Genomic DNA, 14794 nt, shown 5'->3' with positions numbered 1-14794 from the left:
TCTGATCAACCTGTGATCGGTCCAGAGCACCGCCAGGGTGTCAACCTCCGTAAGTGGGACAGACGAAAACACCTGATCCAGGGTATGCCCCTTCTCGTGTGTTGGCCCTGAGATGAACGGTATAAGACCCAGCGGAGATGTAACATCCAACAGTTTGGCCTCGTCAGGGTCATCCGCCGCATCAAGGTGAAAGTTAAAGTCACCAGCAACGACGCAATGCTGTGTGGTCAGCACCAGCTCAGAAACGGCTGTCTGCAGATCTTCCAGGAAAGTACCCACGGGGCCTGTGGCCTATAAACCAACAACCCCTTCAGAGCCTGACTCGGAGATAGCCTGAGCGTGAAGGCGAGCGACTCAGCGCTCCCAATGGAGTTCAGGGGAAGCACAGAGCAGGGAACGCTCTTTCTCACCACTACCGCCACTCCCCCACCTCTCCCCTTCACTCTATCCTGCCGGAAAATAGTGTACGCCGGAGGAATGGCTGAGAAAACATCCGGATTGGAAGCCTCTCCCAGCCAGGTTTCGGTCAATAACAGACACAGGGGATTTTCCCTGACCAGAAGATCGTAAATATGCAGGGCATGGCATCCTACCGACCTCGTATTCAGCAGCAGGCATAGATGCTTCACGCCAGCTGTTGCTGGGCGAGGGACAGTGACACGAGTCCAGGAAGGCGCCCAGCCACAGCCCGGGCAGCGCCGTTTGCCCCTAAACCCTAATTCTAACTGACACAGGGAACTAGGTGGAAATTCGAGTTTAGTATGCTTCAACTCAGAATGTTAAAATACATCTTTTAGTGATGGTGATTTTTACATACTGTGTTTGTTAATACCACTTTTAGAAAATAAGTATTTTCTTGACTAACCATCCAGCATGCCTCTGCTAGGTTTGTGTATTGCATGTCTGGTTTGTGAGTGATAGGGGGCTGGAGAGGGCTTTGGCTCCAGCAGTCTGATGGGTCAAGGCTGGGCTGAATAGGGCCTGGATTGAATAGAGAGTAGGAGGGCAGGGATTTCCTTTCACTGACCTGAGCCCTCATAGAATAGAGACTAGGGGGAGGAGATTTCCTTTCAGCTACCTGGGCCAGGTCTGCTTTCAACAATGCTGTCTCCACCTCCTGCCAGGAAGCCGCACCAAACTGATTTTTGCTGGGCACAGGCACCATCTGCCTTCAGAGAACAAAGTATTTACTGGTATAAATATTGGGGCCCAGACCCCAGAACTTTCGATCACTGCTGGGAACTAAGACAAACCTTAGCCACGGAGAAGAACCAAGTAAGCTAAAGGAGGAGACTGCCCTTGTGCTGTTTGCTATTTCTGGGGTCGGCCTGAAGTGGTTACTTCATTTGCCAAGGAAAGGGGAAGATAATTTTTGTGAACTTTTCACCATCCTGAAGAAGACTCTCCAAGGGCTTGAAGTGTGTTTGCCTCCTACCAAAAGTCTCAAGAATACAAGACTTACAACCAGCTCCCCTAAATTTCCTTGCTGGGAATTCTACCTGCAGAGAGGTGCCTACTGTTGTTTGGGCCCTCTGAGAAGACTGCGGGTCGCTGGGAGCTGGAAGCGCGACATAACGAGGAGAAGCATGTCGCCGCCACAGCAGTTGCCATTGCATTGCCGAAGCAGCATGCCGTTGCCGCAGCTGTTCGTGTTGCATTACCGATGAAGTGTGTTGCATCACCGGAGAAGCGTGTCATCACAGATGTGGCCGTCGCATTACCGGAGAAGCGTGTCACAGGGACTGTCGCGGCTCAGAAGTTACCGAATTCGCCGCACGCCCGTGGGGGTTCACGCATAGCATCCAACGTTGTCTCATCGCATCAAAGACACCATTTTGTCGCATCACACCGGATCTTTGCATCTCATCGAGGCGCCATCTTGTTGCATCGCCACTGGGCCGTAGTAAGAAATTATGCATAAACTCCTCACACAGTAATAAAGCAACGCATCACCTCCCTTGCGCAGCAGTAAGGAACTAATGAATCGACTCCTCTGAGTCTAAGGAACCAGGTATCAACTTCCCATTGACCCTTTTGTTTGCATTGCTTGACACACCAAAGGTACTTTGAGAGTAAAGTGTTGCATTTACCATTTACATTGAACTAAGCTCTTTTCTACCATTTTAAAGACTTATTTTTGATTAATAGGGCTGGGCCGTCCCCTGGTCTGCTGCCCTGCCAAAGGCCCCGGACGGGGTTCCATCGTGCCCGGGGAGCCTCCCCTTGCTCGACTGGGTTCTGGGGCTCCCTGCGGCCCCGTGCTTCGTTCTCAGTCCCTCTGCGTGGCAGGGTGCCTGGGATGGTTTCCGGCGGGCCTGGGGAGGCTTCCCCTGTGCCTCCGTGCCTGGGAGCCCTAGCTGGGTCCAGCGACCCTGCTGGGAAGCGGGTCGGGTGCTCCGAAGATCGGGTACTTTCACTTCTTGGGTCCCCTCTGTCACCTCGTGTGCATGGATTACAAGAAAGGGGGGTAATTTTCCTCATGATTACTAGAGAGAGGGTCAATCAGACCTCTGTGAGGTCCGGCGATGCTGAGACAGGGAAATGCAGCACCCAGGCCCCCAGGGGCCCAGTACACACCTGGCTCTCAGCACCTTCCCGATGGTCCTTTTTCTCTGAATCTGCTTGCCCTAGGAGCATGCAGGGATGCTAAACCAGCATACACCATGCGCATGGTGGCCTGCCAAGGGGATGCCCCAGCCATACTCTGCTTGATTGGACACTCTCAGTCTGTTTAGGGATGGACTGCTTGGCTAGCCTCGGCTGTTGTTTCAAGCAAAGTGCTTCCACCCCGCATGGACCGAGCGATGGCCGAGCAGCCCCGGCAGCTCATGCCCCCCAGTGGTCTGACTTGAGCGGAAGGGATTGGGTGGTGCCAGGCCCTTGGATGCTGCTGTCCAGCAGGTCCAAAGGCCTCGCGTGCTATGCCGTCACCCCTCTCTGCCCAGCACATTTCCACAGAAGCTCAGAATGACTGTTCCAAGGGGTACAGTCAATGCCAGGCTCCGGCACCCCTGTGTCTCACTATGGCTGTGACTCGGCCTGCCTCTCTCTCCCGGGGGAAACTGCTGGGCCTGCCGGTGCCCATGCGACTGCACCTCTCCACTTCCGGAGAGGGAGGGGTGCGTTAAGGTTGCTGGTCGGGGAGATGGGCACACGGCCCCACCCCGTCAGCAGGTGTGGCTACCTGGTTGATCCTGCCAGTAGCATATGCTTTTCTCAAAGATTAAGCCATGCTCGTGTAAGTACACACGGCCGGTACAGTGAAACTGTGAATGTGTCATTAAATCAGTTATGGTTCCTTTGATCGCTCCCTCTGTTACTTCGATAACTGTGGTAATTCTAGAGCTAACACATGACGACGAGTGCTGACCTCCTGGGATGCGTGCATTTATCAGACCAAAACCAATCCGGGCTTGCACGTCCGCTTTGGTGACTCTAGATAGTCTCAGGCCGATCGCACGTCCCCGTGACGGTACATTTGGATGTCTGCTCTATCAATGTTCGATGGTACTTTCTGTGCCCACCATGGTGACCAAGGGTAATGGGGAATCACGGTTCAATTCTGGAGAGGGAGCCTGAGAAATGGCTACCACATCCAAGGAAGGCAGCAGACTCTTTCGAGACCCTGTAATTGGAATGAGTACACTTTAAATCCTTTAACGAGGATCTATTGGATGGCAAGCCTGGTGCCAGCAGCCATGGTAATTCCAGCTCCAATAGCATATATTAAAGTTGCTGCAGTTAAAAAGTTTGTAGTTGGATCTTGGGATCGAGCTGGCGGTCCGCCGCGAGATGAGCTACCGCCTATCCCAGCCCCTACCTCTTGGCGCCCCTTGATGCTCTTGACTAAGTGGCGGATTCACAGAACTAACTTAAGACAAAATCCTAAACTTACTACTTTTGGTATTCACAGAAGTTAGGATTTTGTCTTAAGTTTGTCTTAGACAAAATCCTAACTGATGTGAATACCAAAAGTAGTAAGTTTAGGATTTTGTCTTAAGTTAGTTCTGCGAATCGGGCCCTGAGTGTCCTGGGGGTCCGAATCGTTTACAATTAAAGTGTTCAGAGTAGGCCGGTCGCCTGAATACTTCAGCTGGGAATAATGGAAAAGGACTCCGGTTCTATTTTGTTGGTTTTCGTAACTGGGGCCATGATTAAGAGGGACGGCCGGGGGCATTCGTATTGCGCCGATAGAGGTGAAATTCTTGGACCGGCACAAGACGAACCAAATCAAAAGCATTTGTCAAGAATGTTTTTAATAATCAAGAACGAAAGTCAGAAGTTCGAAGACGATCAGATACCATCATAGTTCTGACCATAAACGATGCTGACCAGCTACCTGGCGAAGTTATTCCCATGACTTGCCGAGCAGCTTCCGGGAAACCAAAGTCTTTGGGTTCTGTGGGGAGTCTGGTTGCAAAGCTGAAACTTAAAGGAATTGAGGGAAGGGCACCACAAGGATTGGAGCCTGCGGCTTAATTTGACTCAACACGGGAAACCTCCCCGACCCGGAAACGGAAAGGATTGACAGATTAATAGCTTTTTCTCGATTCTGTGGGTGGTGGTGCATGGCCATTCTTACTAGTTGGTGGAGCGATTTGTATGGTTAATTCCGATAACGAGCGAGACTCCTCCATGCTAACTAGTTACGCGACCCCCAGCGGTTGGTGTCCAGCTTCTTAGAGGGACAAGTGGCGTTGAGCCACACAAGATCAAGCAATAACAGGTTTGTAATGCCCTTAGTTGTCCGGGGCTGCACGCGCGCTACACTGAATGAATCAGCGCGTGTCTACCCTTCGCCGACAGGTGCGGGTAACCCGCTGAACCCCGTTTGTGATAAGGATTGGGGATTGTAATTATTTCCCATGAACGAGAAACTCCCAGTAAGTGCGGGTCATAAGCTTGCGTTGATTAAGTCCCTGCCCTTTGTACACACTGCCTGTTGCTACTACTGATTAGATGGTTTAGTGAGGCCCTCGTATCGGCCCCGCCGGGGTTGGCGACAGCCCTGGCGGAGCACCAAATGACGATCAAACTTGACTATCTAGAGGAAGTAAAAGTCATAACAAGGTTTCCATAGGTGAACCTGGGGAAGGGTCATTAACGGCGGAGCGACTGACGGCACCAGCCTGAAGCCCTCAGCTGCCTCCTGCAAGCACGTACGGTATGCATAGAGCCCGGCCCTGCCCTGGCGTGCCCTGGCCGGCAGAGCAGTCCGCGGCTGTATGGGGCGCTCGGGAGAGGACCGGGACTTCGGCGGGCCTCTTCCACCTGGGGAAGGCCCGACCGATGCTCGACTGATGCACGACCGAGACGGAACCCAAGCTCACTCAGCACAACCCCCCAGCGGTGGGGGGAAACCGAATGGCAGTGCATCCCCGTGCTGGTACCGCCCCTCCCTCGAAATGGCCCTGGCGCCGGCTGGGCCCTCCTGCACCCAAGTCCCGGCTTGTCCAGGTTCCGGGCGACCAAGGAGCAGCCCTTCTCGTGCGGCAGGGCGGCCTGGAAGAGAAGGGGCCGAGGCCCTGCAAGAGGACCCCGGCTCCTCTCGGTGTGAGGTGTGCAGGATGGGGAGCCCCCTGGCTATTCCCTTCCAGTGCCTCTGACCCAGGCAAATGTGGTGGTGGGCTGATCACCAGACAGCTGGCACAGCTCAGGCTGCTTGGCGACGGACAGCTGACATGCAAATCAGAGCCCTCAGTTTTATCTGGTAAAGCGAATGATTAGATGTCTTGGGGCTGAAACGATCGCAACCTATTCTCAAACTTTGAATGGGTAAGAAGCCCGGCTCGCTGACGTGGAGCCGGCCATGGAATGTGAGTGCCTAGTGGGCCACTTTTGATAAGGAGAACTGGCGCTGCGGGATGAACTGAACGCCGAGTTAAGGTGCCTGATGCCAACGCTCATCAGACCCCAGAAAAGGTGTTGGTTAATATAGACAGCAGGACCGTGGCCATGGAAGTCTCAATCCACTAAGGAGTGTGTAACAACTCACCTGCGAATCAACTAGCCCTGAAAATGGATGGCGCTGGAGTGTCGGGCCGATACCCAGCTGTCGCCGTCGCTGAGAGTCATGGTGGCTATGCCGCGATGAGTAGGAGGGCTGCAGCGGTGAGCACGGAAGCCCGGGGCGAGGGCCCGGGTAGCGACACCGCAGGTACAGATCTCGGTGGTAGTAATACATTTTCAAATGAGAACTTTGAAGGCCGAAGTGGAGAAGGGTTCCATATGAACAGCAGTTGAACATGGGGCCTAAGAGATGGGAATTGTGCCGTTCAGAAGGGACGGGCGATGGCCTCTGTTGCCCTCAGCCAATCGAAAGGGAGTCAGGTTCAGATCACCGAACCCAGAGTGGCGGAGACGGGCGCCCTTGTGGGTCCAATGTCGTAACGCAAATGATCCCGGAGAAGCAGGCGAGATCTCCGGGGAGAGTTCTCTTTTCTTGATGAAGGGCCGGCACCCTGGAATGGGTTCGCCCGAAGAGAGGGGCCGAGCCTTGGAAAATGTTGCAGCTCCGGTGGCGTCCATTGAGCTCTCTGGTACTTGAAATCTGGGAGAGATGGTGTAAATCTCGCGCCGGGCCGTACCACTATCTGCAGCAGGTCACCAAGGTGAACAGCCTCTGGCATGTTGGAACAATATAGGTAAGGGAAGTCGGCAAGTAAGATCCGTAACTTCGGGATAAGGATTGGCTCGAAGGGCTGGGTCGGTCGGGCTGGGGCACAAAGCGGGACTGGGCGTGCGCCGCGGCTAGACGCGGAGGCTCCCTCCGGGGCGGCGGCAATCCTGGACGAGCCAGGCCCTTCCTGTGGATCGCCCCAGCTGCGGTGGTTGCCTCTCCCCATGCCACCTCCCCAGGGGCGTGCGGCCGGCGTTCTGTCTCGGCCAGCGCGTAGCAGCTGACTTAGAACTGGTTCAGACCAGGGGAATTCGACTGTTTAATTAAAACAAAGCATCGCGAAGGCCCGAGAGGGTGTTGATGCAATGTGATTTCTGCCCAGTGCTCTGAATGTCAAAGTGAAGAAATTCAATGAAGTGCGGGTAAACGGCAGGAGTAACTATGTCTCTCTTTGATCCACACACTGGCCATGCAGGCAACAACAAAATTAATGAGGCTCTTGTCAATTGGGCTCAAAAACATGATAATCCACCACTTAAGCCCACGCACAAAATAGCAATTTTGTGTCAGTACTTGGTCCCTACACTGTCATTTAAATTGGAAATGACTGGAACAGAAGCTAAAACTTTATATGTTCTGGATCAAACAATAAAAAGTATGTCATACATTTTGTACACCTTCCTGCATACACATGTGATGGTCTTCTATATTCGAAAAGATCATTTGGGGGCCTCACTATACCAAAATTATGTACAACAATTGGTCTAAATAAAGTCAACAGTTTATTGTATCTCAGGGCAGCTCCAGATCTGTACATAGCTCATTCATTCATGTATACAGGAGAAGTAATAAATGAAAAATCTGATTACATCATCAAAACGCACAAACTCAACATTTTAGACAGTAGGTTTCTGAGTTATGCTTTGAATTTGTTAGCAACATTTTATTGGAGAAAAGAATAATTTGAGAAATGGGCAAATCTCCCTGTCCAAGGTGATGGTATAAAATGCTTAGAAAGTAATCCAACCTCAAACTTCTGGATCAGCAAGCAGAACAAAATGAAAGAAAATCAGTACATAGCTGCGCTGATATTAAGAGCAAATGTTTATTATACTAGAGAAACCATCACTAGTTGAAGAAATTGTACATTTGCTACATGTGGGTATTGTAATGATGTTTGCGAAACAATTCCACATCTTTCAGGCGCATGTCCTAAAACCATTTCCTAAAACCAAGGACATTATTAGGATAAAAAGACATAATACAATTCTGGAATTGCTCATTGATAGAGCAAAAAGGTGTGGTTGGATGGCATATAGGGAACCTCATGTTAAGAATAATCAAGGTGAACTATGAAAACCAGATGTAGTGATTGATGTTTCAATACGTTCTGAAAACTAACAGAATTCTCTTGAGTTAGCGTTTGAGAGTAAAGTTAAATATTATCAGGATCTGTCACAGCAAATCAAAGATCTCACCAAATGTAACACTGTAAAATTTCATGGCTTTATAGTTGGATGTGGTGGTATTTGGCCTCAATGTAATGATATTGAGGATAATCATCCAGCTGGATGAAGGTCCAGGAGCGTCTACCAGGCTGCAGGATATACTTAAAGCCACGGTTAATTGGATGTCCAAAAACTCCTTAAAAATTAACCCGGACAAGATGGAAGTGTTGCCCATTTCCATCACGGGCAACCCCTGGAACGAGAAATTCTGGCCTGTAGAGCTGGGTGTACCACCGAAACCGGCGACTGCAGTTAAGAGTTTGGGCCTGCACGTGGATGAAAAACTCTCCATGGAAAAACAAGTCACTACGGTAGTGGGCACCTGTATTGGCTTGATGCGACAACTGAGAAAAATTTCTGCACTACTTTCTTTTTCCACCCTGAAACAGGTGGTTTCAGCTATAATCCTGGCTAGGCTGGATTATGGAAACTCTCTGTATATAGGGCTACCCCAGCGACTGCTGGATAAGTTACAGGGGGTCATGAATGACGCAGCCAGGCTGATTTACAAGAAACCCAGGACGGCCCACTCATCCCCTCTGATGCAGGAGCTACATTGGCTCCCGATTCGGCAGAGGGTTGTATTCAAAGGACTGTGTATTGTACATAAGACGCTGTATGGGAATGCACCAAAATACCTGAAATCCCGCCTATCCCCATATACGCCGAGCAGGACTTTGAGCTCATCAGATGCTGCTCTCTTATCCCAATCACGGTTTAAATTGGCCACGGTGGGGGACGTGCTTTTTCTAAAACACTCCCAGCTCTGTGGAACAAACTGGCCCCAGAACTAAGGAAGGAATGTAATTTGTTAGCCTTCAGAAAAAAGTTAAAAACTGTTCTGTTCAAGCAAGCATGGAGCAGCCACTAGGTGCACTGCTAAGATCAAGTAAAATGCCAAGCCCCACTATGTAACCTGGACAATCAGCGCTTATAGACCCCGGTGGTTATAACGCGCTATATAAATTAAATTAATAAATAAATAAAAATAAATAATGATGTTGTCCCAGCTGATCTAGGTCTGCAAATGTCTTTCCCATTCAAGAAAAATGTTTGCCTGACTACTTTAATGGACACTCCTAAAATGTGCCAAGTGTATATGGACAATTGAGTATCAAGATTATACTGAGATATACACTTTATTGCAGCACATATGTCACCCTTATAAAGCATATTGCTTTAACATATTAGTTTATAGTTGACACAAGATTGAGTATAGATGTGAATTTTATAGATGTGAATTTTTAGAATTTTATAGATGTGCATTTTTTAGTTAGATGTGCAAATTGTAGATGTGTATTTGTATAGATTTGTGCTTATAACAATTTAGATATAATTGTGTACATCATACTTATTGGAATGTCTTGAATGATGAATAGATCTCAAATAATTACATACACATAATTACCACACATTGATTATTGATGTCCTGCTAATCATACTTTAATTTCTCTGGACTGTTCGTAGACAATTTTAAATTGTTGGAATAGTTCTGCAGGGAGTACTATCTCTGGTCTATACATGATCCCAGTTCCAGTGAGGACAGCGTTCAGTGTGGCTGTACTCCGGAGCGAAAGAATGTTGTATTGTTAGAAGAAAAACCAATTTGATGCTGATGGGCAGCATAATAACCCAGAATGAGCCACCGCAAGGTGGTACAGAAATAGCCAGATGCCTCGTTATCTAATTAGTGACGCGCATGAATGGATGAATGAGATTTCCACTGTCCCTATCTACTATCTAGCGAAACCACAGCCAAGGGAACCAGCTTGGCAGAATCAGCAGGGAAAGAAGTCCCTGTTGAGCTTGACTCTAGTCTCGCACTGTGAAGAGACATGAGAGCTGTAGGATAAGTGGGAGGCCCTCGGGCCGCCGGTGAAATACCACGACTCTTATTGTTTTTTCACTTACCCGGTGAGGCGAGCCCCGTGGTGCTCTCGCTTTAGGCTCCAAGCGCCCGGCGCCCGCTGGGCGCGAACCGCTCCTGGGACAGTGGCAGGTGGGGACTTTGACTGGGGCGGTAAACCTGTCAAACGATAACACAGGTGTCCTAAAGTGAGGTCAGGGAGGACAGCAACCTCCCGCTGAGCAGAAGGGCAAAGGCTCGCTTGATCTCGATTTTCAGTAGAAATGCCTGTAATGAAGAACATGTGGTGTAAGAACCAGATCTGCCGACTTGAGAACTGGAGAACCAGGTTCTAGTCTCAGCATTGTCTCAACATTCCGCGATTCTAGGAGAATTGCACATTCTGTCAATGCCTAAAAAAGACCTCCCGTAATATGACGGTGTTTATGTAATATTAATAATAATAACTTTATTGTATGATTTAAGAAAAACCTTTGCAAGTTACAAAAGATAGAAAATTATTGCACATTTAAAAAGAAGGAAAAAAACCTCAGTTCGTTATAAAAATGACCTCGGTGTCGCCCATGTTTGCGGAGTGCATGATTATAGTTGCCCTTTCGCCGACTCATTAGATGTAACCCTTTGAGGCAATGTAGTAAAGTTCCGAAAATTAAAAGTAGAACCCCTTCTTTGGTAATAGGCCCCCAGGCCCCCCATTTTTGCTGGCTGCACAATCGACATTGCACTTCCGCCAGCACATTAGGTTTGGCCCTTTTGGCTCGTTGAGAATGATGACCGTGTTAGCAAGTCAAGTCCCGGAGTGTGCTGACCTGTGCACTGAGCCCCTCTTGTCCTACATGGGGGTGCTACCGGGTTTTTTTTCTGGTGGGGGTTGCTGCTGATGAAATTACCTCCCCTAGTTTTGTTGCAGCTTGTTCCATAAACCTTACTAGGGCGCAGTTTAGGCTGAAGTTCTGTGGATCGAAGCAGGCTAATACTGTGGCTCTGCATGATCTAACCTCGTTGTTAATCCAGCCTCTCCATAAAAGGGACCTTCTTTCCTTCAACAGGCTTGGACACAGGCAAAGAATATGTGTAATGTCTTCTCTTTGGTTTCCACAGAGCCGACAGAATTGCTGAACTTGTTCTCTTTTCCATTTGGGAAGATGGCTGGACAAGTTAATAACTCCCATTCTTAGTTTAAGAAAGCACAGTTTGGTGCGTGCAGTGAATTGCAGAATTAGATACCCCTGAGGCTTCAGCTGGTCGTACGATCTTAGAGTCATCCAGCCATAGCTTATGCTTGCGAGGCTTGCCTTATCTTTTAGTAAGGAGAGTTTTTTTACACTTATTTTTGCTAGCCTTTTAAATTCGTTTTGGCTAACTTGTAATGTTGTGAACGTATCTAGGACCCTATTTAAATATTCCCGATTCATGCACTTATGTGGTTATAACAAATCATCTCCATATTTTGTCATAGCCAATGCAGTCCAAATACGGCAAGGCTACTCCCATAGACTCCTAGAAAGTACAATGAGTTCTTTAAACAGACCAAGCCTCCAGCAGCCCGGGAATTCCACCTGCTTTTGTTTTGATTTGTCCAAGAACTCCTGGAGTCCTGAAAGAACTGTAAGTTCTTAGTGACGTCTTATGTCCAACCTTACGTCAAACTCGGCACCTTCCAGGTATAAATATATCAGCATTTGCCTTAAGCAAACACACAGTGGTTTGGAGCAGATCGGCTATGTACTTGCCGGAAGCCCAGCTGTAACGAGTGCCGAAGGAAGCTGATCCTCCCATTGACGCACTGAGAGAGACGCTGTCTTTTCTCCTGCAGCGAAATCCAGCTCCAGTGTTTCCAATCACCCTTGCGGGTTGCTGGGAGATCGAGTCCTGAGAAAGAGATACAAGACCTCCTTCTTTCTATAACCAAGGTACGTAGCTGATTAGATCCTTAGAGAATTCTTGATTCAGATTCTTGGCAAAAACTATCTTAACTAAAACTATATCTCACTTACTCCTTCCCACGTACTAGGCATAGGTTAGGTACACCGGGGTAGGCGTATTTTAGAAACACCAGTTGAGCACGTTTAGTCAACTTTTATAATTGTATGTATTTAATCCGTTTTAAGTATCTTATGGCTTAGAAACCATATGAATGCTTTTACAGTATTATTTCATAATACTCTATTTACTGTATGCACTTTACTTTATGACAAGTATTGCAATTGTGGCAATTCACTTCTCTTGCATGAGAAAGAGGACTGCTCAATAAATAACAACATTTATTGAAAACGCCTGTCTCTCTATTTCTCTGCACTCCTGGTGAAACTAAGCATTCACGATTGACTGAGTGAAATAGCCATCTATTGTTTCCGCGACTCTGGAGATATACACCTTATTCTGGAGGGAGCAAGGTTGTCATGTTTATGCGGTTGTCAGAAACTAATCCCTTCTTGTCTATTCAGGAAAGTTAACTCCTTCCTGTTCACTCGAGAAAGTTTCTAGTGACCTCTGAGCGAGCTGGTATTCATATTTAAGTCTAACATATTCAGTAGAGACCTAGTCTACCTCAGTCCTCTGTCTAAACTATTGTTTATGTTATTCCAATGCGCAGAGCCTATTGGGAATATAGGAACTACACTACATGGCGCCCAATGTTTGGTAAGGCGATAATCTAACGCTAGATACTAGAGTAACTCAGTCGCGCTTTTTCACACAGACCCCTTTTTCCCGTAAAAACTCCAATAGACGTCTGGAGTGGGTAAAAGGTTAATATCCGCCGGAACTTAGTAGGAAGAGATTCCTATGTATTAGTTTTTGGTTTAGTCAACATTGAAGGATACAGTGTTCCAAAATATTGTGCACCTAATCTTTGTTTCCTTGAAACTTGCTCTGCAACAAAAAACTTTTCAGTCAGTAAAATGACGGAGAGTGAAGAGGAAAGAGAAAGAGATGCTTTAGCAGCTCAACTCTTAGCGGATGACACAACTATCCAAAATGATTACCCGAATGCTATAATCATCCCGGTCAATATAAGAAAAACTATAACTATGAAACTTATTAAAAATGGAGTATCATCAAGAGGTGGTACAGTCATATTTGTGGTAGAGGCCCATGAATATCGGCAGACAGAGGTATTCTATTCCTGGATACACTTTCCAGCAGCACATGCTGTGACACAAGAGTTTCACTATTACAAAATAAATGAACCACCGGAAGAATACGCCCCGTTCGAGGACGTTGAAATTCCACTAACATACCAAGAGCACCAGCTCTGGTTTAATGGCGCCCTAAAACATCAAAATCACATTACCAGGCTTGGTCCACTAGGTAGACCAGGAGCCACATGGCCAGTTCTAGCTGGCTACACACCACATCCCGACATTGAAAAAATGTCAGACCAAGAACTTTTAGTTAAACTAAAAGAATTAACAAAAGCATATAGAGAATTAATTCAATTGACAATTGACGCTACAACCTACCGCCAAAAATTGAAAGAAACAGATATAGCAGAACAACCTTTTGAACTTGCCAAAATAATTGAAAAATCCTATGAAGAATTAGGTAGAGATAGTTTGGGTGGGAAACCACTAAAACCACAACTAACTGAAAATCCTGAAAAAAGTTTTATTAAAAATAATCTCAATACTCCAAAAAAGAGGTGGGAGGGTAATAAACAAACCACTCCCAGAGAAAAACAGTTTCAGTCCGGAGGAAGGTCTCCTCAACGGAGAGATAGATCTCCAGATCGAGGAGGCAAGTCTCCCGACAGGGAGCCCTCTGAAAAAAGATACAACCTTAGAAATAGGGACAATTTGAGAAAACCTGACAGATATCAAGATATTGATGCACGTCCCTCTCGATCTTTTCAGATTTCCTCACAGAAATCGGAAAGAAGAGGACGGTCAGAACACAAAGAAGAGCACGTCAAGTCCAAAGACAAGGAACCTGCTCATCAAAGTAAAAAATTACAATTTCCCAAAAAGAAGGTAGCTAGTATTAAAATAAAACATGCCGAGGATTCTGAGGACACAACTGAAAAACGGAGAATGGGCCCAGACAATGCTAGACAGTGCAGCAGAAGTGACCATAGCTCGCAAGATCCTGATGAATCTTCTGGAGACAGTGGACACGAATGAATACATTCAAGTGGAAACTGCAGACACCAGAGTTAGCGTGCCTCATAAATGATATGAAATAACATTACGTATTGAGGGGGACAAAACTAGGAAAATAAAGGTCTCTTTTGGGATAACCTATCTAAAGGCTATGATATCCTGCTAGCAGAGAAAGACTGGCCACCAGCAGTTTGTCAGGGAGTGCCCACGTGGCGAAGAAATGATTATGCCTGTCTTCTCAAATCCCATTCCAATTCATAAAAAATACACATATGCTAGAAAATGGGCAGTGGCCCAAGCCCCTGCATTATATAAAAATCATGTAGGATGGGATGAGGATTCTCCTCACCATAAAATTCAGTTAAAAAATCAACCTACTGCACAAAGGCAGTATCCTGTTAAGCAAGAAGCTAAAAAACAAGTCAGGGAGATCTTAGATCAACTTGAATATCAGGGGGTGATTGAAACATGCACCTCACAAATGAACAATCCTTTGTTTCCTGTCTCCAAGCCAGATGATTCAAATTGTCTAGTTTTGGACTACAGACACCTAAACTCCTGCTGCAAAACATTTGCAGTACAAAACTAATACAGCGCAGCACTAATTAATAACATTGTGCGCAAAAATATAAAACAACATTAGATATTTCAAATGGATTCTTCTGTCAAAACATAGCACCATAAAGCAGGTATTTGACCG

At 47.2% G+C, this 14794-nt stretch overlaps 1 protein-coding gene and 1 pseudogene across 1 annotated transcript in view; one reads left to right on the top strand and one right to left on the bottom strand.

Annotated features, from left to right (window-relative positions):
- LOC147736654 (collagen alpha-1(XII) chain-like) overlaps positions 1-14794 on the bottom strand; it is a 116764-nt gene that overhangs the window by 24010 nt on the left and 77960 nt on the right. The window lies entirely within an intron of this gene.
- Positions 3182-5103, top strand: LOC147736655 (18S ribosomal RNA; annotated as a pseudogene).

This window comes from Lissotriton vulgaris, chromosome 1_2, assembly GCF_964263255.1.
Source record: "Lissotriton vulgaris chromosome 1_2, aLisVul1.2, whole genome shotgun sequence".
Lineage (NCBI taxonomy): Eukaryota > Metazoa > Chordata > Amphibia > Caudata > Salamandridae > Lissotriton > Lissotriton vulgaris.
This window is presented reverse-complemented; position numbering and strand designations above follow the sequence as displayed.